Source organism: Rhipicephalus microplus, unplaced genomic scaffold (assembly GCF_043290135.1).
Source record: "Rhipicephalus microplus isolate Deutch F79 unplaced genomic scaffold, USDA_Rmic scaffold_18, whole genome shotgun sequence".
NCBI lineage: Eukaryota > Metazoa > Arthropoda > Arachnida > Ixodida > Ixodidae > Rhipicephalus > Rhipicephalus microplus.
The window spans coordinates 8,747,062-8,770,098 of record NW_027464591.1 but is presented as its reverse complement, the minus strand read 5'-3'; the positions used below and the strand labels follow the sequence as shown (position 1 = coordinate 8,770,098).

The 23,037-nt window shown below is 43.9% G+C and overlaps 1 long non-coding RNA gene across 1 annotated transcript in view; it reads right to left on the bottom strand.

The window, feature by feature from the left end:
* The window catches only part of LOC142785112 (uncharacterized), a 61,397-nt gene that overhangs the window by 18,968 nt on the left and 19,392 nt on the right, over positions 1-23,037 (bottom strand). The window contains exon 3 of the long non-coding RNA XR_012888855.1: positions 2,137-2,177. This is a non-coding gene — a long non-coding RNA (uncharacterized LOC142785112). The remainder of the gene's footprint in view (positions 1-2,136; positions 2,178-23,037) is intronic.

Below are 23,037 nucleotides of genomic sequence, written 5' to 3'. Positions count from 1 at the left end.
ACGTAGACCAAGTTTCGTATGAAAAGAAGGAGCGGTGCTTTTAAAATAAAATTTTTCACATACAACACCTAGACGGCATTCCAGGAAGTTCAGAAGGCAGCCACGTGACCGAATATTTTTCCTCTCCTAAATATTCCAGAAGTTCACTATTTTCAATGCAGCACGAGTTTTTCGAATACATTTGAGATGTTTGCCAAAATGGCTGGGACATTTGTCATAAAGTGACCCAGCTGTGTCATTAGCCATAATTATGCATTACCTCTTTTGTTTTTTGTGTGTTTTGACTCAGTTTTGTGTTCGTTTTTAGCCTATTGTGTTTCTGATCATTGTATTGGTTTCTTAAGTATTCGCTAAAGTTATATGTGCGAAAACCCGTATATGTTTGCATGTACATCATATCTCATAACCAATTGTTATACATCCAGGAATACAAAGCTTAATTCACTGTGATTGTATACATTTGAAAACACTATTCATATATATTTTTGTGTGCATCACTTCTTAGGAACGATTGTGTACATGAAGGCGTATATAGTGAAATCATGGTGATTGTATATATTTGAAAGAATCATAAGTATATATTTGCCTGCATTTCATTCCTATTAACCGATTGTGTACATGAAGGAGTATTAAACTGGAAACCACTGGGATTGGAGATACTTGAAAGAATTATAGGGATATATTAGCGTATATTTCATTTGTAGTCTCTATGTACTTGAAGCAGTATACTAAACTGAAACCAGTGTAATTGTATGTTGCAAAGAATTGTCAACGAATTGAAACTGAATAAATATAATAAACATTTGAGGTGTTGCATGTGTAGTGTACGTATACGTGAACGTATATCTGGTGAAAAAGTAGTGCGGCAGAAGAAAAGTTTGTTTTATTTGCCAATTAATAAACACAATATGCAAGGGCCGCGAATAATTGATTGATATGTGGGGTTTAACGTCCCAAAACCACCATATGATTATGAGAGACGCCGTAGTGGAGGACTCCGGAAATTTCGACCACCTGGTGTTCTTTAACGTGCACCCTGCAAGGGCAGCGAGGCTTCATTTTCTGTAACGCGCATTATGCATATACTGTGAAGTATATATAGATTCAGCACAAGTTCATACACGATAGTACGCGTTTATATTTTTGCCCAGAGGCAATGAATGAAGCTCGACAGGTGGCGCACCATTGATAATGAGGACCACTTTCTTCAAGTAGTGTGTAATCAGTGCATGCTGATACCTATTAGTGCAGTCTAAACGAATACTGGCACCCCTGCCATGGGCACTCAACATCCTTGTGCACCCTTCTCGCACCCTCCTCAGAGGGTGCTAAAAAAGTGATGGACATCGAAGGCACCCTTCCTTAAGGGTGTTTTTTAACACCCTACAGTTTTTTACATGTACACCCTATTCTAAGGGTGCATGAAAAAGCACCCTTTTTGGAAGGTGCTGAATTAACACCATTAGGGTGTCGTCCATGGGACAAGCTCATTTACACCCTTCTGGGTGTAAAAATTTGTACTGTGTAGGCTAAAAAAGGTTTTAGTAAAAAAAGAAACTTAAGAACGCTTATTCCCGGGCCTATCGTTGAAAGGAATGAAGCATTTGCAATGCGAGAAGGAGACCTCATTCACCGGTGTGAATGGAAGCTTGCTAGTGATCGACTAAGTGGCTTTGAATAAGAAAAAAGGGAGGAAAGTTCCGCGTCGTAACTGTCTCTCGTGCTTAGGAGGACACCTCAACAACTCGAAACAGGGGATGGGGTACTGGGAAAGAAAATAGCGATCGAATTAGGATAACTAATATCTTTCTCGCGCTTTTCAAGAGCCGGTGTTGCTACAAGCCAGTCTTTTTCGCATGCTTTATGAAGTCTTTCTAAATTTGCCCATTTTATGCTCTTCATTGACCTCAAGCAACAAATATCGCGTTGTCTTTCAGCCACGCTGTCCCAGCTAGAAAACTTTATAGCACCTTTTTGTTTTTCGTTGAGATTCTATGTTCTCGAAGAAGATGAAAAAAAAGGAAACAGGAGATAGAAAGGAATAGTTCGGAGGTTCAGAACTACAACTAAAATTATTGGACATTCTGATGAAATCTGGGAGGAGCAACATATTTGAAAAATAGGAAAGGTACATACCTCAGCTTGACTTTCATATGCCACGATATTTACTTGCAGTTCTGCAATATACAGATTCGAAAGAGGTGTCACTGTAGAATAATAATGACAAAAAATTAATGGGTTATTGGGATTCGCCTTCAAAAGATAGCGTAAACACCTTCAAGATTCACCTTCAAGATGCGATAGCGTAAACGGGTCACGAGAGCATCGTCTTCTCCATTGCTCGCCTCACTTTGGTTCTCGGGGGACACCATGCCGCAAGAAAGGGAAGGTGTGGCGGGCTCAACATTGGCACTTTCAGACTGTTTGCAAGTAGAGTCGCAAAAGGCCCATTTAGCCATGAATCTTAAACAGATACTAAACAGCAAAATAATTCTTCCTATTAGTAAAGTACAATTTAACCTTAACGAAAACACCACTTTTAATGCGACACGATGCTTCGTAAAGGAGAAAACGCGCGAAAAAAAAAGGGGGTAGAGAGGCCATCTTCGAACCCCGCACGAAACACCATGTTGTCTTTGATTTTGAAGGCGTCATATTAGTCTTATGTAGCTTAGATTCAATAAAAATTAGCTATTTTCATCTCTGGGCGCCATAAACCTAGCATACGAAGAAGTTTCAGAAAATTTCATTCAGCAAGTATTCTCAAAATTACAAAAAATACATTTTTAACTTTTTGATGTCAGCACAAAATTCAAAAATCGATAACTGACCTTAATTTTCTTCGCTAATAATGACCTTATCATTGTAAAACATATCGCAATAAAGTTCTCTGAGGCCAGTTTGTCAATTTAAACCTACTCATTGTTTCGCTTTTGTGCTCCTTTAGTGCGAATTCATTAAGTATCTACGATGCTTCTGTGCCAACCACATGACTGCGCACTTTGTTGATGCTGTTGCTGTCAAAGACGAATAATTATTCCCATGCGCTTTGCAACTGGCGGGCTTTTAAACCAGCAACTTGTAGCGTGATTCACATGTCAGGATGCCCAGTGCTATTTTACGCTACCTACACGCAATATTACAAGCGTTGACGGACTATTGGTGCTACGCAACACTCATATATAGTTTTTTTCTCTAACTAATTCAAGCCCAAACACAGCCCTACATAATAAACAGCCCTGTGATAAACAGCTGCTTGCTACTCGGTCTCAGCTTAGATTTACATTCAAGCTGCATATTATTATTATTTCTTAATTTATTCAGAATCTTAGCTCACATCTGACGATTCTGACAGCAACGCTGCAGCTGACAGCATAATTTTTGCGAAGCGAGATTTTTGACTTCTTGCGTAATTATCCGTCACTTAGCGGGTCAAAACCACAATATAACTGAGGCATGTAGCATGGGACGGCATCGCTAACTTCGACATAAGGCGTTGTTTGATATGCATTGTCATGGCACGCGATACAAGAACCTTCAGCATTTCTCCTCTCTCGAGATGTGACTGCAATGAGCGTTATCGATTGCTTGATATGTGGTGCTTAACGTCCCAAAACCACCATATGATTATGAGAGACGCCGTAGTGAAGGGCTCCGGAAATTTCGACCACCTGGGGTTCTTTCACGTGCACTCAAATCTGAGCACACGGTCCTACAACATTTCCGCCTCCATCAGAAATGCAATGAGGGCTATCTAACCGTCAGTCTTCGTGCCAGCGGGGTAGCACCGTAACGAGTGAACCACCACGCTGGACGAAAGGAAAACAATATCGCCACCCAAGCACTCCGTACAAATATGGTTAACCAGCGACAGCTGTAACGTGCGGCCTGGCGTTTCGCAGCGGGTTCAACCTGAGGCTGCATTCATTATTTTAACAATTATTGGTTACATGTTCTTGCATTCAATTGGGCTTGACAGACGCTTAGCTTGGGTTTACCGCAGTGCTTATTTCACATTCTGCGCATTGTGCCTCGCATGCTCATGGTCATGAAGAAGTGTCATGAACGGTTAAATGTGTTTCGCAATGTTAATCACAGTGGTCCTTCTCGAACGACAAGTGGTCTAAGACGTTGCCACTGAAGCCGAAATGCCACTGGAGAAACTGCCGCCGAAAGCGGTACCTCCCACAATCATCAATAAAGATGTATTCTTTCTCTCCCGCAATCACCATGTTGACGCTGCGGTGGCCACAACGCCGATTGTGTGGCGCACATTGTTGGAAGTGTTTGACATCGCGAGCTAACTTAAGGCATAGTTTGCAGAATCCACCCGCCACCGGCACTTGCCTTCCTGTTCGCGATTTAGCGCCGCTTGAAACGCTGCCTAAGCTCGGTCCCCGGGCCCGTTTTTGCGTCTGAACTGCACCATTGGCCCGGCGAATACGAGCTCTCTCATGCTTCCACTGTCGTCGCTCTTCAAAGGTTGTTCGTGGCTTACCGATGTGGACGTTCACAGAAAAAAATTGGCCCCGTATCTGCATGTTAATCTGCAAATGTCGTCTAAAGACGATAATCTTGCGTGCGGAGAGAGTGAACTGAACATTTATTTGATGTTCTGCGCAAGAAAATCGGTTAATGGTATTCTGGATGCGCTGCGTTAGAGTGCCTCGAGCATGCAGCGAAGGTGAATGAGCGCATCAAGTCACGTCACGCATGAGACATGAGCGCTATCTGGCAGTTTCCTTGGAAAACAAAGCACGTGGCTTTGAGACGGGCGTGCGCACCCGTCTCAGAGGTGATAAGGTGTAGAACGCAAGGCGGCGGGTAGGTGCCACCACAGTGTCGTCTTAGCAAAGCGTTGGAAACACTCGCCTTTTTATGCAAGCGTTGCTTGGTGAGCGCAAAGTGATAAATGCTACGGTCCTTATAATTACTTATGTAGTCATTTTTTGGTAAAGGACGCACATACAGAATATATACGTGTTGTTATGACGTCTGAGATATGCGCAATAGTTGCTTCTTAATCGACAATCGCACAACTATGAACGCAAAGCTTGAGCAACATTGGTGGACGCTACGTATTAGGTCAGCCATTTGGAGTATCGTTTGTGCACTTTGGTGCCGTTTGAGGTACCGTTAAGGGCGGGACAGACAGACAGACAGAGCAAAAGTTTTGCGTCGAAGGTCCCCAAGAAAGACTATCGTCTTTAAAAACTGATGCGCCCGTACTCGGCGCCACGGCTGCGGCAGGATTGCCAACGGGAGTCGCAGAGTAGCCAATGACACACGTGCTTGGGCGACGCTGAGAAGAAAGTAATTGATTGCACGGCCAATGAAGACCACTAGTGACAGTAATGCCTATGGGTTTTTCATTTTTCTTAGCCACATACAGCAATTCACTGTCAAACACGTCGCTGAAACGTATACTGATAGATACACCAAGCGGGTATTCATATATAGGGTAACCCTGTAGCTGAGTGGTTTCTTGGCAGTGTAGCGTCAAGTCTGACATACACTATATTATTGCATCACCGCGGTGAACTTTGCACTGCAGTCTGCCTTGTATACCGTTTTCCTTATGGTGATGAGGCCGTCCTCGAAATCCCAGAGAGAAGCCGTCGAACCTCTGTGCTCAATCTGTTCTAGCTGAGAGACGGTGGCCAAGCAGCTTTCAACGACCGCTATTGGCTACGTAATAAATTTCAAATTGGTAATTTTGCACTCCCTTCGTTTATTATAGGAGTGTATATTAAGGGATTCATTGAGGCTGTCGGTAAGTTGTGCTTAATCGTAACAAATTACCATAATCAAGAACGCGCATGCACTCAATTCATTATCTTTAGAGGAGTGCTGTTTCAGATATCGCTAACTTTCTTCATGGTGCAAACCTTCTCAGGTGGATATTCGCCGCAGGAATCGGGCAAGCTCCACGAACAAGTACTGCAGAATGAATACCGAAACTAAAATGAACATGACAATGAGAAAGAAAGCAATAAAGACAGAAAGAGAAAGAAGGCAATTGAAAGACAGAGGGCAAGAAAAGTAAAGAAAATGACAAGACGGAAATGTAAAATGAAAGAGGAAGACATGGGCGTAGAAAGAGAGAAAGAAATAGAAACACGAGAAAAACAAATAAAATGACTATAAACAAAGACTAAAAGAAAAAAAAAACGGAGAAATAAAGAAAGACAAAAAAGCCACAGCTTTGCCCGAAAAGCGAAGCAATAATATCAAATTTAAAGGTCACGCGCAGAATGAAAAACAGATAGAAACATGCCCCGTGTTTCTCACGCACAAAGGACGCACAGAAGGTACTCACAGGTACGGATGCACGCGAATAAGCATCTTGTTTGTTACTTTGGTGTATCTGAAAAGCGCGTGATTTTCGCAAACGGAGACTGTAATTATTGTAGTGACCTTTGTGCACCCGGTAACTACAGCAGAATTGTTCCAGGTAAAGCCCGAGGCCAGCCAAGGCGTATGACATTCCCCTCCTCGCCGCCGCAAGATAAGGGCGCGTGAGGGAGCGTTGCTCCCCTTCTCTAATCCGGGCAAAGTACGCGTAGGAGATTAGAGCGGGCGTCGCCACGCGATGTGGCGACGCACGCTAATTGCGCGATCTTGCTGATAATGCTCAAAACACAATACCCCCCCCCCCCCCCCCCGAGAGGCTCGTGAGCAGCGGTAAGTGGTAGATATAAGTAGCTTGCCGTTCGAACGGTGAAGGATGTGCTCCGGGGTGGCTCAGTAGGTAACGCCTCCCTTTCACGACGCAGAGGTCCCACGTTTGATTCCACGCGCCCGATGTTTTTTTGTAGATTTTATTTCTTTCTTGCGTTTTCATATATAAAGATACGTATACATATACAGTGCATGATATCGACGCCGATGCTCATGTAGACGCCGATGCCGGCGGCAAAATCCAGCCGAGAGTCTTTATACAACTGTTATGGCTATAAAGAATAGTGAGCAAGAAGCGCAGAGGGAGTGAGGAGAAGAAAAAAATTGTAAGCAAAGCAATTAAAGATAACAAATATTGCGAAAAAATAAATGAAAACCTAAAAAGACATGCATGAAACTGATAGAGTAAGAAAGGTAATTAAAAAGTAAAGATAAACAAGAAACGCTACCGAGTTACGCTATTCTTCAAGTCTTAGCACTACTCGTGCGAAGCTGCCATGATGTTTTCCTACAGCTGCATCTACTGTGCTCCCGGTTCCAACACATCATTTTATCATCATCATCATCATCCTGACTACGTCCACTGCAGGACAAAGGCCTCTCTTATGCTCCGCCAGTTAACTCGGTCCTGTGCTTGCTGCTGCCAATTTATACCCGCAAACTTCTTAATCTTATCTGCCCACCTAACCTTTGTCTCCCCCTAACCCGCCTCCCTTCTCTGGGAATCCAGTTAGTTACCCTTAATGACCAGCGGTTACGCTGTCTACGCACTACGTGCTCGGCCCATGTCCATTTCCTCTTCAGCATTTCAACTATGGTATCCTGAACCCCGTTTGTTCCCTAATCCACTCTGCTCTCTTCTTGTCTCGTAAGGTTACACCTACCATTTTTTTTTCCATTTCTCATTGCGTCGTCCTCAATTTAAGCTGAACCCTTTTTGAAAATTTCCAGGTTTCTGCTGCGTAGCTAAGTACTGGCAAGATACAGCTGTTATATACCAACACATAAACCGTCACCCAATTATTATCGATTTCTCATTTCCTCCTCCAACTTCATCCTGTTCATCTCTCTACTATGAGATGCTATTGAGAACAGCACCCGCTATACGCGTTGATTTTTTCTAAGAAAGTATGCAATTGATGAAATGTTGAGAGCCGCAGGCTGCCTTTGTGCCCACTCAATAAGCAAAAACCACACATTGTGAAGAATCTGTCTTTCCTTAGATGGCGCACAATTTATGTACACGCAATCAGGATACTCGAAGTTGCGAATGAAAAAAGCAAGTTAAAGGCTCATGACTGCAATATACTTAGATTTTATAAAAAAGAGCATAAATAAAATACCACTCAATGAAAGCACATCTTTGTGAAGGTACTTTGACATTGAAAAGTGTTCGAAATTCGTTGCAATGGTTCTCTACAGGCCCCAGCTATGTTTGCTCCGAGAAAGTAGAAAGGAAGGTGGCTCTGTGACAAGAGCTGTCAGGAAGAGCTGTATAGTTTCGCGTGCAAAATAAATGTTTTAAGAAAGGAAGAACATCGAAATTGAGTGTTACACGGCAGAACTAGAAAGCATGAGACGGGTTTAGATGGACCCATTCATTGGTGACAATGGACATGCTTTCCCGGCCTGCCTCGAATGAGGAACCAAGAAAATTGGACAAGAGTATTTGTATGGACACTCACACGTACGAGAAAAAGAGTCAAGACTGAAAAAGCATTGGTCTGCTGGAGGCCTGCGAGTACGCTGACATCAGTAGGAATGGTGACATGCTTCCCTGCGGCATTTAATTTCCTCGACACAACTTTGGCTTCTACAGCCGTCTACACTTCGAGTTGTCTTTCATTGTCTTCCAATGTCCTATAACAGAGCAGATAAGCTTATCTGGGCAGTGCGATGAGAAACTCGGGCATTCGCTTCGTATTGCTCAAAGTACTTGGGAGCAATAATCTACAGAAAATGTTGTACGAGTCCGTCTGAAAGTTCCATGCATTTATTGCATGTCACTTATAGCAACGCAAAATATTTGTATGACTTTCTCACAAATATAATTATAACGCAACAATGGCCAACAAAATGCAAGCAACTGGTGATAGTTAAACTCAATTGACTTTCAATGCTTCATTTTTCTAAATCGTGTGTACAATGGCCAACTGCCTTCAATCGACTATAGCAACGGCTTTCTAACCGTGTACCATGATAGCGGACAGTGAGTGTCGGCGACAAAGCTAGGTTATAAGGTCAATATATTGCATGTTTACGTCGCCGACAGCCATAAACGGTTTGTGCTTCTAGGAGTTTCATATCGTTGGTGCAAGCTTCGATTGCACCTTTCTAAAAATATCCAGGGACTTTGGTTTTCCGTAAATTCCCTGGATATTTTTTGGCAAGTATCGTTTATCTTTTCACCGAGCCGCCGCGCCCCGCAAGCTCCTCTCGCCCCTCGTGCCATCAATCGAGAAAGGTCACAAACATCGCGCGTGTTATCAGTGTGACATGCCATTATTGATTGGAAAGTGTGCGCGAGCCGAGTTATTGGCCGTGAAATCGAGCAGAGTCGCTGCCTAGCGGCAACTGGTCGAAACGGTTAAGTGTGGATTGCTCCTTGCGTCGTCTGCTAGCCACGTCGTGTTTCTATGTGCGTGTACGTCATGCACGTTTTCAAAGTGTGGTTTGTCCGCTCATGTCAGCATGAGTGTAATTGTTTCTGCGTATGCATGAAATGACGTACAAAAGCATTTGGTCTCGCTCGGCTGCAAATGTATTGTGATAAGATCGGTGAGTGCAACTTTCTAGAGTGCTATTTATTGTCGTCGTACCCTCCATTCACCAGAATAATTTCATAGTGGGGGCCGCTTTCTGTTTCAAGCACATGGCAAAATGCTCTTGAGATCCTCCAAAACATGAGAACTAATAAATGCTGTGTCAATGCAACGTTTTATGGCGCCTTAATTCTTAAAAAAAAAAACAGGCTCCAGGTCATGTACTGTCGGCCATGTAAGTGTGGAACTACGGCACTGTAGTTTACCGATCATGCGATAAGACCGAGTTGTGTTTATCTGGCCGTGATATCACTGCATATAAATATTTTTATCACATAAACTGTTACACTTCGGTACTTTCACTGTACTTGAAACAGAGTTACCATGTGCAACTGTGTGCTTAGATTTAAAAACGCTTTAAATAGCTCGGACGCTAAAAATTTATTCAGACGGCATGCCTTATATATATTGTCATAAAAGTTCACTGAAAATTTCATCCTTTCTATACTGTTTTAAGCATTTTTTGTGGCATTGTTAGTGACTGACGGAAGGCAGTGGTAGATTTTTGTCAAAAAAAAAAACACGCTTGTCCCATTAACCAGGCCTTTGTTGTAGCACAGTAATCTCTCGATGAAATCTCTCTGCTGAACTTTTTTTCTATTCTTCTTTTCTATTTTTTATATTTTTTATATTCTTACGGGTGCAAGAACATGTGCAATCACGTGGTAAACGCAGTGTAGCGCATAGCACCGTCAGCCACTGAGCTTTCCTGACTAGACTTATCGACTTTCCCTCATTTCATGTTAAACAGAATGAGAGAAAAAAATGATATGCGTACAAGGTGTGAATGGGGGCACTGAACGAATCGCACAGATATGCGGGCTTTCTACGATCTTTCTTTCTCTCTTTTTGTAGTATGCAGACGACAAAGATGTAGATAAGTAGTTCAGTCAGGCTACAGCAGTGCGTAGCAGGCGGAACACAAGCTAACCACGAAAAAACAACCCAACGAAGGCGTGATTTAGTGCGAAAGCGTGAAGATAGTCACCCAGGGCGAGCATCTCTATGAAAGGCAGAATGCGCTTTACTCGCGGGTAATGTTAACGTTGCATGGGCGTCGTTCACCGATTCAAAAGAGAACAGTGTAAATATTAGCAGTAAAGTGTAGTCAACGCATTTTATCCGCCGACAATCGGCTCAGACCGCACGCAACAAAGCGTCACTGCGTGTATTTGTATACGCACCACCGGCCACCTATCCACACTTTCGCGGGACGGTGGTGCCACCTATAGCCCGATCTCGCCGCCAATAACGGGCTGGAATGCGCTTTACTCGCGGGTAATGTTAACGTTGCATGGGCGTCGTTCACCGATTCAAAAGAGAACAGTGTAAATATTAGCAGTAAAGTGTAGTCAACGCATTTTATCCGCCGACAATCGGCTCAGACCGCACGCAACAAAGCGTCACTGCGTGTATTTGTATACGCACCACCGGCCACCTATCCACACTTTCGCGGGACGGTGGTGCCATCTATAGCCCGATCTCGCCGCCAATAACGGGCTGGCGCCTGCATAATGGTCGTTCCGGGAAGAATATAGATAAGGTTTGGACACTTGAGAGAGGAAGGTTGGACATTTTGAATAGGATATAGAGGAAAGTGTCTGTACTTTATACTGGGGGACTTCACGGAAAATTCTATTGCTGCACCACCTACTTTGGCGCGCCGTGGTGTCGTGGCTACCGTAAGTGGCCTCGGTGAATAACAACTGCGCATTTAGTGAACGTGGCGCTACTGGATGCAATCTCTAGAGTCTTAAAATCAACCCCAAGGAGCACGTCATAATATGTGGCGCAGCAATGCACTTTTGCGCCACATCGCCACACGCTGCACATCTCGCAAACTTTTGCCGTTGACATTGCCATCGGGTGCCGGAACATGTGATTATCATACTGAGGGTGTGGCTTAAAGCCGGCCACCCACTACAAAGGCACGCGTGTTACTGCGCCTATTGCTTTAACGCCACGCAGTAGGTGCATAGCAAGTTGGAGAACATATTTACTCGTGGTTGAAAGCATGTTACCTATTACAGAGTGCAGACAAAACAATTATTGCTTATAAATAAGTTGCTAGTGATGGGACCTCCTAGACCAAAAGGCAATTGGCTCTTGCGCCATCCGGGCTCGGTTCCCCTGTGCCTGTTGCTGCACTGGGTCAGAGCTGCATAGAGTCGCCTCCCAGTCGACTATTTACAATTTTGATTCGCCAATATACTGGAATTGTGTCGACACTCTGACACTATGTGAAATAAAGTGACCGTCCGGGGACAGAATTTACACTTTGGATTAAGCTTCACTGACACAAGCTCCTTTCTACTTCTTTGTTTGCATTTTAGTGATCTACCATTTCAGCGTCTTGGGTAACATCACACAATAAAAAATAGGCACAAAGTGCTTGAAGTACGCCCTATATAGGTACAGCATATCTCTATTGCGTTCAACCTATAAAGGCCTCCAGTAATCCTCTATTCTATGGGGTATATACAAGGGTATTGCGAAGCCATCGCTAGCACGTGACTTGCGCCACGTTGGCGGTGTCGTATTTTGCAAAGAAATAATACAAAAGCCTCTTCTGGGCATCGCTCTCGAATAAATGCAGGGAGAGCGCTTGAACTTATCCTCAAGCTGTTCGCTGAAGTATACCTTTGAGTGATTGCCGCTTTATTTTCACAGAAAGCTAAGATAAACATTGAAATTGCCATTTGAATTGAAGCTCTAGTTCCTTACTTTCTGGTTATTGCCTTGTTTACCAGCACAGACGCTGGCTGCGGTGATGAGAAGTCACGTACATACGTCGCGCTGGCAAACTCCAAACGATATGGCTCGCAGCCTCTTTCTCACTACTTTCGTATCATCTTGATTTTGGAATGCCGTTTACACCAGAGCCATAGACGTTCGGTGGCCTTTGCATCGTGACTTTCTGGCAAAATCATGGTTGGAAAATAATCACGGCATATCCACGAAGTGAATGATGATGAGTGGGCGAAGCAGGGAGATCGTTTGGTGTTGCAGTAAATTACGCGTGACGTTCACCTCTCCCGCATATAAGTGAGTAAAAAAGCAGTCTATAGTTAAATGCATGCAATGTATATTGGTCATGACTTCATGAATTTTGTTTCGCCTTCATTGTTAGTGCTTTGTGGTATGGGATCTGGCGTGATGTTTGCAAAGACGAGGTCTGGGCACATTCCCCTTGTGGTTCTTGGTTGTTTCCGGTCATACCAAATGCATTGTAGAGCCAGTCGTGGTTCATGGTCATCACTGTGATTGTTTTGGCGTATGATGGGTACCTTTTATCTGCTGTGCAGTGCATGCCAATGAGTGAGAAAGCAGTGTACAGGCATATGGAATGTTATTGGTCATAACATTGTGAATTCAGTTTTGCCCTAATTATTAGTGCTTTGTGTTATTGGATATAGTCTAACATTGGTAGAGACGAGATGTGGGAACATTCTGTTGTTAGTTGTTGGTTGTTTCTAGTCATACGAAGTGCATTGTAGAGCCATTCACTGCCCGTGGTCATCAAAGTTTTTATTATTCATTCTCAGATTTTTATTGTAATACTCTGGAGCAGCAGGAAGAAGATTTTTTTACCTTTTTTCAATTTATGAAAAATTATGCCCACACAACTTTTTCTTTTCTTCTCTGTGTGACCGAAAAAGACTCCACAGGTACTCCATTTGTCTCAAAGCATACCCGCTTTCATAGTAACTGCGATCAATGAAAATCATCTGGGTTAGTAAATCACATAGCACTAACCTTTCCTATTTTTAGAGTTTAGAGGCAATAATTTTTCTTTGGATCTTGAATGAAGAAATTGTGGTCGGTCCTGTCTGTCTGTCCGTCCGTCCGTCCGTCCGTCCGTCCGTCCGTCCGTCTGTCTGTCTGTCTGTCTGTCTGTCTGTCTGTCTGTTTGGTCGCTGCGTTTATACTTGTGAACATTGTCTACCGAATGCCAAGCATTACGCATATAAGAGGTGCAACATTAATACGGAGGCATTAGAAGGTGCGTTCCTTCACTATAATATATATATTTACGCAACAGTAACGACCATAGTTTTACTGTTATTCACGGTGCTTGGGATGTAAAACAGCGCAAAAAATATGGATCAGGACACAGGGAGGGGGAAACATTGAAAGGGAGGGGGAAAGGTGTGTAAGTAAGCCGTCTCTGGCCCTTGGTGAAAAGGAGGTTAGGTACCTGGGCACAGCGCTGCCATGTTAAAGTGATTATTAGTTTGTTATGGGCGGTTGCGCATGTTTTTGGCATGTATGAAGGTGTATTTTTTGCTTTTTTTGTGGTTGTTACACACGTGTTGCCGTTCACTATGATTAGGCATGGTTCGTAGCTTGTTTGCTTTGCTGCGCAGACGTCTTTGGCTTACCACGGGACCGGGTCCACTGCATGATATATGTGCGTCTGTCTTCCAATAAAGTTTAGTTGTGAGCTCAGTGTGGTGTGGTCTCTTCCTCTGACCTGCTCGATATTTTTTGTGCTGTTATTACATCCAAAGCATGAAACACCAACTAGCCCAACTTTCGCGATTAATTTTCGCGGTGCCCTGAAAAAGGCGGTGAACGATAAAGACGGCCGTCAGAAAACCATCGTCATTGGACGACATTTGGAGAGAGGCACGCAGATACGCAGCCAATGTATTATATAAGAGTTCCTCCAGACCAATTTCGTTTGGTGATCATTAATCGAACATACATTATATTGTGAACAAAATCCCCCTGTTTAAACTCGCAACCTTTGTCAGCTGGGTCCTGGTTATTGGCACCACTCTCGGGCATGTAGTCTGCACTGCACTCTGTAGGCATTTCACATATGCCACATTTCAGCCGTCCGTGATGAAAAATATCCCCTCGGGCACAAAATATGGGCTCAGCAACCTCGATTCATTGTGCTTTAAAGCTCTGGAAAACAACAATCCATTACTAGTTTCCAGATAGCTTTAACCATAGTTTGAGGCCGCACATCCCTGTGACAGCGTCTAAGCCGTCTGAGAATCCATATATCAAGGGCCGCCGGGAATATGCGCCTGCATTCCAGTTCACTTCCCCCGTTATTAACGATGTGGCAACACAGCATAAAAAAGAGAAAAAATAGAAAGTCAATCCTCTGGCATAACTTACCAGACACGGCTATTCAGGAACCATATCGGTAGTCAACATTCTCAGAACCCTTCCCTAGGGCATACCACGTAAGACCCCTGATATTTATCGGTTCGTATCGAAGTACGATCTTCTTGTACCAGGACAAGCACAGTTGCCTTAGTTAAAGGGTTAGGCCCTGCAAAATATGCGCACTTTCATATCAGAGAAAACAAAGATAACATAGCGAACAAATCTAGGTGGTTATGCAATAATCTATTTGCTTGTGCCCTGTGTATGGTCTTCAAATAACGATTGCTTCAGCCTCTCGCTCCCCTAGTTTAATAAGAAGCTTGCGGGCAGAGCGGAACGCAGGAGGTTGCTAAGTTTACGAGTCTCATTTTCTAAAGCCTGTTTCATAAGACCCACTTTCACAAGTGCAGCTCAGCGGCGTAGAAACAAAACTCGAAGCAATTTTTTAATGAGCTTCAATGCGCTTTTGCTGTGTCATCGCAACGTCAACAGTTCTCTTGACAACCTGAAACCTGATTCTGGTATTAAGAATATCATCCAGTGCCACGTAACCTGTCTATGTATTTTTTTTTCATGATACTTCGTGATTTCGGTGAAACGTGCCACACTTTATTGTTTGAATTTATCGACTTATTGTTGAAAGAGCAGAGCCCCTTTGATTCTATCTCATGTAAAGAGGGAAACTTAAATCCAGTATAATACAAGTCAAGTCGTGACGTTCCTCTACGCGAAAAGTGACGCCTGAGCTTGTTAGATTCGAACGTTGGAAACAATTTGTTCAGACACCAACATATAAATTTTCAGTTCAGTTACGACTGAACATTCATTTTCATGCTTTTATTTGAACACGTGGATCATCTGTAGCCAGTAATTTGAGGGTGTGGGTGAGGAACGGAGAACGAAGGTTTTGGTGCTTGTTCTCAGTCGCAGTTCTTACACTTTCACTAGGCGAGTGCAGAGTAAGAGACGTGGGTTCCAGCACGTGCAGTGAACCGTCCCCTAACCAAGCGAAAGCTTGGATGTATCCTTCAGATAATATGTGCTAACTACTTAGCTAATTACGACGCCTGTCATCACAGGAAAAAAAATTAAAAATGTTGAATGCACAGACAGGAGGAACTTTTGGTGGCACGGGTATTCACTCTTCATTTCTACTAATCATTTCATGATTTCAATTATGTATAATTTCATTGTATTTTACGAGAGAGGCAGCCTTCGGCATCTAAAGTGGTTGACGGGAAAGTCTGTACTAGCCCGGGAAAAAAGTTATTTTGTTTGGTACTAAGGCTACCATAGGCAATGGGAAGCGCTATGTCGTATAATTAAGAGTGCTGTATGCGCCCATTTGTTATAGGGAACTGCGTCAATAAAAACCCCAAGGCAAAACTCAGCGTACAACATAACAAATGCTAAACCTGCCACATGCCTACACGTCATCAATTCACTGTCTTCTCGATAATATTTGTTTAAAACTACAGCAAAGAGAAAGAAATTTTCTCGTGTTAGTAAATTACTATGTCATAGTACGTAATTGTGTATGCCAACCACTCCAAAAGTAACAACAGTAAAGTAAAAACTATGGGCTATTTTCCCGAAGGGAACCCGGATAGGGTGCGATGCAGCAGTGGTGCCCGCGGCACTGACCCGTTTGAAACGGGCGTGGACAGGTGTGCTGGAAGCGCAGTTTGGAGAGAAAATACAGTGTAGCGTTTACTCGAGTAAACGTTTGTTTCAAATGCAAATACACGAGAGGCGCGTTCGGTTTCGTGTAGGTTTCATCGCAGATAAGCACTGCGGGCGCTGCGGTGAGTGAGCTGCAAGTGAAGAAGAGGGCGACGTCAGCGCGCACCTGCGAGAGAATAGTGGGAAGCGTGACGTCGACGCGCAGCTGCGGCGTGACCTACTTGGTACCACTCCAACAGCTGCCGCGAGGGGAGCGCGTTGCTGCGCGTTCGTACGTACGCACGCTCGTATGGCGTTACACTCGTGAGTAAAAAAGCTGCTTCGCATATAAAACACATGGTTAATCCCTCTTTTTAGGAAGCGGCGTGAAACGACAGTGAAACGTCTCCTCGCAGATGTAGTTGGGCATTCATTGTGAATTGTGCACATGAATGCTGCAGTCACACGAAAAATGAAAAGAACGGCAAGCAGCTCGAAATTCGCAACGCAAACTTCAAGCAGAAATCACGCACGAAAAGAGGATACACATGACCAATGGGGACGAACAATTGTCACAGCCCCGCACTTTAACGCCCGTTGCTCACACAGGAAGAAAGACCTACCAAAGGCACGCACTATACACTTGGACGAGCGCGAACAACGGTCACGCGTCTTGCTTCGTGTGTGAGCAGCGCGCTCCTTTCGTAAACGTGGTCGTGGCAGCGAGCGAAGTGACGTTTGCGCTCTCTTTAACTACTGTAACCTAAAAGCAAACTTGTGGTGGAAGCACAAGATTCAGAGAGCTTCCAAACGCCGAGATAAGCGCGCGTATGAGCAGGCAACTACGCTAGATAACATCTATACTCACTTATACTCACTTTGACCACGCCATGTGAAGCTGCACGCGAGCACTTCGACACGCGGGGTGGCGCGGCACAATGAACTATTGGCCGCGAGAATTGGGCGGAGTCGCTGCCTATAGCGGCAACCGGCTGAAGCGCGCAAGTGTGGATTGCTCCCAGCGTCTTCTGCTAGCCACGCCACGTTTGTATGTACGCGTACGTCATCCACGTTCTCAAAGGGTGGTTTGTCCGGTTATCTCTATCAGCGCAAGTGTAATGACTTGTACGTATGCCTGAAACGACGTACGAAAGCATTTTTCTCGCTCCGCTGCTAATGTATTGTAGTAAGAACACCGAGTGGAACTTTAAGAAGTGCTGTTTGCTGTTGGCAAACACTGCGTTCACCAGAGTAATTTCAGAGTGGGTGCCTTTTCTGCGTCAAGCACATCGTTAAATGCTCCTGGCATCCTGCCTAACATGAGGACTATTAAATGGTGTGTGACTGCAGCATTAAGCGAACCGGTCGTAAACAGAAAAAAGAAGCCCTAGGTTATGCACTTGCATGCTGTTGGTAGGTGTGGAACTACGACACTGTTATTTATGGATTATGCGAGCAGCCTTGGTTGTGTTTATCTGGATGTGGCACCACTACATGGAAATTTTACTGTCACATAACCTTCGAAACTTCATGTACTTAAACAACTTAAAAGAAAGTGGCCGGATGAAACCGTGTGCTTAGATTTGGAAACGCTTTAAACAGCCGAGACGTTGAAAACCGGACGGTATGGTTTACTTTTTAAGTATAACTTCACTGCAAATCTCATCGTTGTTACGTTATCTTAAGCATATATATTGTATTGGTATTGAGAAACAAGAAGCAGTGGTCATTGTTGTTTAAAAAAATATTGATTGATTGATATGTGGGGTTTAACGTCCCAACACCACCATATGATTATGAGAGACGCCATAGTGGAAGGCTCTGGAAATTTCGACCATCTGGGGTTCTTTAACGTGCACCCAAATCTGAGCACACGGGCCTACAACATTTCCGCCTCCATCGGAAATGCAGCCGCCGCAGCCGGGATTTGAAACCGCGGCCTGCAGGTTGGCAGCCGAGTACCTTAGCCACTAGACCACCGCGGCAGGGATTAAAAAAATACCTGTCCGATAAAATTTTCAGACCTTTGTTGTATCACTGTCATGAACGTAATCCAACAATGAAAGCTTTCTTTTCAACTCCTACAAAGTTTTTACATGGTTACAAAATTTTTACGTGGTAAGCGCAATGTAGCACCAACCGCTGTCAGCCACTATGTTTTCCCGACGAGACTTATCGGCTCTCCCATATTTCATGGTAAACAAAATGAGAAAAAAATATGCATGTGCGTATAAGTGTGAACGGTGTATATACTGAACTCATCGCAAATATATGCGGGCTTTCTACAATTTTTCTCTGTTTTTTTGTATGCAAATGAGGAAGACGTAAATAAGTAGTTCAGTCACACTACAGCACTGCATAGTAGGCGGAACACAAACTAAACAGGTACAAATAACACCGCAAAAGCATGTTCTAGTGCGAAAGTGGGCAGCGAGTCACTCAAGGCGAGCATGCCATTCACAGGCGGAATGCGCTTTAGTCGCTGACAATGGTAACGTTGCAAAGACTTCATGCCCCTATTCAGTAGAAAGGAGCGTAGATATTACCAGTAAACTGCAGCAAACGCATTTCATTCGCCAACAATCGGCTCAGGCCACACGCAACGAAGCGCCGCTTGGTGTATTTGTATAAGCGCCACCAACCGCCTATCCACACTTCCGCGTAGACGTGGCGGCCACCTATAGCCCTATCTCGCCGCGAATAGTGCGCACGCCCGCAACATGCGCTCGTTGTGCCATCTCGCTACTGATGACGAAAACGCGCTGAAATGCCGAGCTCTGAGGGTACATGGTGTATATAAACGGCTTGCCGTTATCACGGCGGAGAAAGGTAGCTTGGTGGCTCAGTGGTTATATCGCCGCGCGTTGAGGAGCGTGAGGTCACAGCAACGATGCCCCACGGCGGAACTTCTCCTACTCGTTTTGTTCTTCGCAATCTGTTCGCAAATTTTTACAACGACATGTTCGTGATGGAGACTAATCACGGTTTCGCGGTTGACACCGGCACTAAACACATTCGTGTTAAAAAATGTGGATGCTGGTGCCATTCTAGAATTCTAGCACCAAATAGGGTGAAGAATACATTTTAACGCCATCTACGAAGTCCTACGTAGAGCTTAATCAGCAAAAATTATTTTACTAACTTTTGTTACAGGAAATTCGACCGCCCGAGAACACGGTATGGTCATAAGAAACGTTGTACTGGAGGGTTCCGGAAACGGAGACCGACTGGTGTTCATTAACACGCATTGACAGCGCACAGGACATGGTCTAGCATCCAACGAAATGTGACCGCGGCAGCTGTGATCGAACACTGGACCTTCGGGCCATCAGTCGAGCCCTCTGCTTCATCACGATGGACAAACAGTGAAAATGAAGTATATACTCTTGTGAATCAGCCCTACACATACAAAAAAATTCTTTAGCCAATGTCATCAAAAAAACGAAAAAATGCAGTTTAAAACTCGCCACGTCACACTCACACATTTTGTGGCGAAATTAAGCGCAGGGAAGTTTTGGCCTTGATTTTCTCCTTTGCAGTTTAGCAATGGTGAAACTATTGACATTAGGCTCCCGGAACACAATGCGTGATTCTATAAACTGATTAATTATTTTCCTATTGTGCCTTTTTAAATGCCGCGTTTTTTTAACCGAGGACACCGCGATACATACCACAGCTAGCACTAAGCCATTCCTTACAGAAAATGGTTGCTTGCTTTCAAGACGAAACACTAGGAATAGAGACAGCAGTTTATGAACGCGCTTATGGGCAACGCATCATCACGTAATTGCTAACGGCCGGCTACACTGAACGCCTTGCATTGCTCCAAATAATGATTTCGACCTAAGCAAATCAGTGCCATTCTCCTCGCCCGAAGAAATGCATAAGACAGATAAAATAAAAGCCACGTCAATCGATTACAGATCGATTGAGACATAGCTGCCTCGTATAGCAGCCACCCCCGCCGAACATTGCCGTCGATTCCTTTCTGCTCTCTCATCGATGATAGGAGGAATGCTCGGCGCAAGAGTAGCACGGCCTCTCCAGGGCTACGTTGATGCACCTCTTCTTTTTCACTAGCTTACGGTAGTGACGAGAAACTTATTTATTTCTCATTGGAATGGCCTGCCGCGTTTTTTGCGATGCATGTCCTAGCGAGGAGAAGTAACGCCACATCTTGTGCGACTGTCCGGTAAAGATAATGTCCCGATACAGTCACTGGTGTTCGTTTTAGTACACCTGGACAATAGACCGATGTCCATTCAAACTCCTATTACTTGTCGACAGAGGACTTAGCAGGTGAAGGGGACGAAGGCACAACTGAGGCTCTTAAGGAAAAATATTCCTGCCTTTTCACGAAGTGAATAATGAAGAGTGGGCGAAGCTATGAGTATAGCATCGGTGAGTAATCGTACGTTACCAGAGCGTTGGCCCATACAATGTATTTTGAGTGACATAAAGTTTATATAAAATAGTAAATATAAGTTCGCCTTCTGGTCGTATGTGGTTCAAAGAAGATTTCGAAAATGGCTGAAATGGAGGATATGCCTTGAAAGTGAATCGAAGTGCCCGCCATCTTACCGGTGGCAACATGCCATTTTGATGTCTACTTAGCTGGAATATATGGCGCTCCACGTGTGCCATTGTGTTTCCGATTTTCTTGAAGAGCATCAACAACTAGGCAGATTGCAGTACTGGTACTGATCAGTACTCTTCGAGGTAGGTTACTTTTCTCAGGAACAGCAATCTCTTACCTTATAATTATGTCTGCATTGAAGTTTATTGTAAAATTGTTTTTTAGTGTGTGTGGGTCTCCCGTATTTGTTCAGACTAAAGCAATGGTTCTATACCGTGACCACAATGGAAGAGAAGGCCAGGTTTTTAGGATCACTGTCCCTAAAACGAACCCTTGACAACTGGCTGTGGCAAATGCCCGAGTGACTGACCGTGACTGAGTCCGTGTGTGGGCTGTCTTATGCTGGGTCTTTCATCTCCATCTTTCGATCTCATCACGCTCTTCGCAAGTGTACAATAGTAAGCCGGTTGTCCCGAACTGGTTAATCACCCTGGTTTTCCTTCTCTACAATTTCTTCTCTTCTCTTGCTGCTGGAGGCTGATGATTGTAGGTAAAATATCATGAATGTGTACAAACTGTAGTTGCTGATTTAGTTTTCTGTCGCCTTCCGATTATTCGCTGAAAGCTAACCATACTTCGACTTTCTGTCACCGAATGAAAAGAAGAATGCATATCTACACATGGCGCTTCTCTTTACCGGTTTTATTCTTCAGGAGTAAGACCGGAAAAAATAGGCCTTGTTTTTTTCTCCTTTTGACAGACTCATGATAGCATCCGAACTGGCGAGGAGTAAAGAAAAAAAGTATCGCTTCATATTTAACTGGTCCATACATTTTCTGACAAGAAAGGATCAGATTTTTTTGAAGCCTTTAAAAAGAGTCTATTGCGTAGAAACACATCGATTGCAGTCTGCCTTTGAACTCGGTCGATGTCGTTTTGTCCCGTCGCAATGCGAGATCAATGTCAGCTTTATGCCGAAACTACGTGCCTAGCTCTCCTCTACCGTCCAGTGTGAAGACAAAAAAAAAAGACCGCATTTTTGCAGTGTCCTTGGATTTAGGAATAAGGAAGAACAGACGCTCGGACAGGCTGTGTACCAGATGGTAGCTCGCATGCTTTGTGAGGAAATTTGGTGAACTGCAGCCTTAGCGGACGCTCCACTAACCAATGTTCGGCCGAACACTGGCAAAATGAAGGGGCATACACATTAACACACACACACACACACACGCACACGCACAAAAAAAAAGATTAAGAGGTAGCGTGCTTCTGAGTGATGTCTTATTTTTCGTCATTTCATCGATGTGCACAGCACTCGCTGCGCTGCTGCCTTCCAACGTAGACAATATTGATCCCAGAAGATGGGGCACGTGCTGTCTGCGCATTGTCGAAAGACGCGCCTATTTCGACTGTCGCAGCGTTTGATTTACGCAAAAGCACAAGTATTCGCTGCCGCCCATAATACTCGCATCAAGCTTTCGAGCAAGTTCAACGAAATTATCATAAAAAACTTGTATTATAAAGCGCATTGTCATTGATGTTTTTGTCACCGCGATAAGCATAACGAAAAATGCCTCTTAAATATCTTTTATAGGCCAGAAATTTTTTGTGTGTGTGAAATGAGGAAATAGGAGAGATTGGTGCCATTCCGGTGGTACTGGCTACGACTTCTCACTTAAAGGAAAAAATATGTTGTAAGAAAAATAATACGGGACTTCTTGCAATACAGTACACCATATGATGTAAAAGTGCAGCACAGCCGAACATCACTTGACAGTTCAGAATACGCCTAATAGTTTCAGATGGACTCACGTGTTGCATCACAAGTTTCAAAATGAAAGTTTTCACTGAGACAAATGATGACAAATAAAACCAAACGCACTATGTCAGCATTACTGCTTTCCGCTAGCATGTAATGGAACGAGACATCGTGTACAGGAGGTCAATATTTCCGTCAAATATTTGGTTCATCAAGAAACTTCTTGAAAAACATAAACGCTCTTTTATGAAGACCCTTAGTTGGCCATTGACCTAGTATTTTCTTTTTTGTGAAAGGCCTCCTATCTGAAAGTAGCAAGTTTGCTCGTAATACTTTTCTTTGTGACTCGTATTTCTCGCACTCAAAGAGCAGGTGATGTAAATCTTTGTCAGGGTGGCCGGAGGAACACCCTG